Below are 1,088 nucleotides of genomic sequence, written 5' to 3'. Positions count from 1 at the left end.
CTTTGGCACCCAGCTCACGTCTCCCCCGGGCGAGCCATAGGAAGGGGGAGGTCGCGCGGGCGCCCCTAGAGGAAGAGCAAGGCAGGCAGGCAGGCGGGCGGGCGGGTGACGGGGAAAGAGACGTAAAGCGAAGTGAAATTTGCGGTAATACGGGGGAATATTCCGGCCCCTTATTGCGCGGCGTGCACGGCGACACGACCGACGACGACCTGCCCTGCACACCGGCGCGCAAGAGGGGGCAGCGCCCCTGCAGCGTCGGGCAGGTCGTTGTCATCGCTTTGTCCGGCGCCATGGAGTGGCTCGAGGCGGAGAAGAGCCGAGGGGGGCGACGGCTCCCGGCGCTGCTCCCCTCTCGGCAAGGCGCGCGCGCACGTTTCCTGCAGGACGTAATTAAAAGCCTGCTACACCGGGAGTGCAAGGCTGCGCCCCGCCCCGCCCCGCCACGCACCTCAGCGCTGCTGCTGCCCAGCCCAGGGCTTGGCCCAGGGACGCACATGAATAGTCATGGCGGCTGTTAGGAGCCGGCGGGCCCAGCCTCTGCCTGCAGAGCCGGGGCGGGACGGTGTTGTTGTTGTAGTCGGGCAAGCGAGCGCGCGCACTTTTATTCATCGCGCAACACAACAACTACTATCAGGTCCCCGTGCGGGTCCCCGGGCGCCCCGCCTGGGTCTGGCGCGGCACGAGAGGAGGACATCATGATTCAGAACGCACACTGCGGGTTAACCTAGACCGAAACTACTACAGAGGGAAAGGAGATGTGAAACCACTGCAGTTTCTCATGATCGAATCCAATGGTTACTATGGTTGTTATTTGGCAGCCTCGAAACAAAACAAAGGGGCGCGGGAGGGTGGTTGTTCTGTGAGGCGATAGCTGTCTCTCGGAAGACTATAAGAAAGCGGAAGGGTGGATGTGAGACTCGAGACGAGAGGGGAGGAGGCTCGGTTCTTTGTTCTACAATGTGTCAGGCGAGGGTCCTCGAGTCAACTCGGCTGCAACGCGTGCCGGCGGCGGGGCAGACTGAGGGCCCCGAGCAGGTGTACGACTTTCTCCTCGAGGGGGAGGGGGTCAGAAAAAGCGCAAGGGATTA

General features: G+C 63.1%; 1 protein-coding gene across 2 annotated transcripts in view; it reads right to left on the bottom strand.

Moving 5' to 3' along the window:
• LOC113218322 (uncharacterized) overlaps window positions 1–1,088 on the bottom strand; it is a 230,812-nt gene that overhangs the window by 169,320 nt on the left and 60,404 nt on the right. The window lies entirely within an intron of this gene.

Source organism: Frankliniella occidentalis, unplaced genomic scaffold (assembly GCF_000697945.3).
Source record: "Frankliniella occidentalis isolate FOCC.00 unplaced genomic scaffold, Focc_3.1 Scaffold22, whole genome shotgun sequence".
NCBI classification, from domain to species: Eukaryota; Metazoa; Arthropoda; class Insecta; order Thysanoptera; family Thripidae; genus Frankliniella; species Frankliniella occidentalis.
The sequence above is the reverse complement of the archived record's forward strand: the minus strand, read 5'-3'. Positions and strand labels throughout refer to the sequence as shown.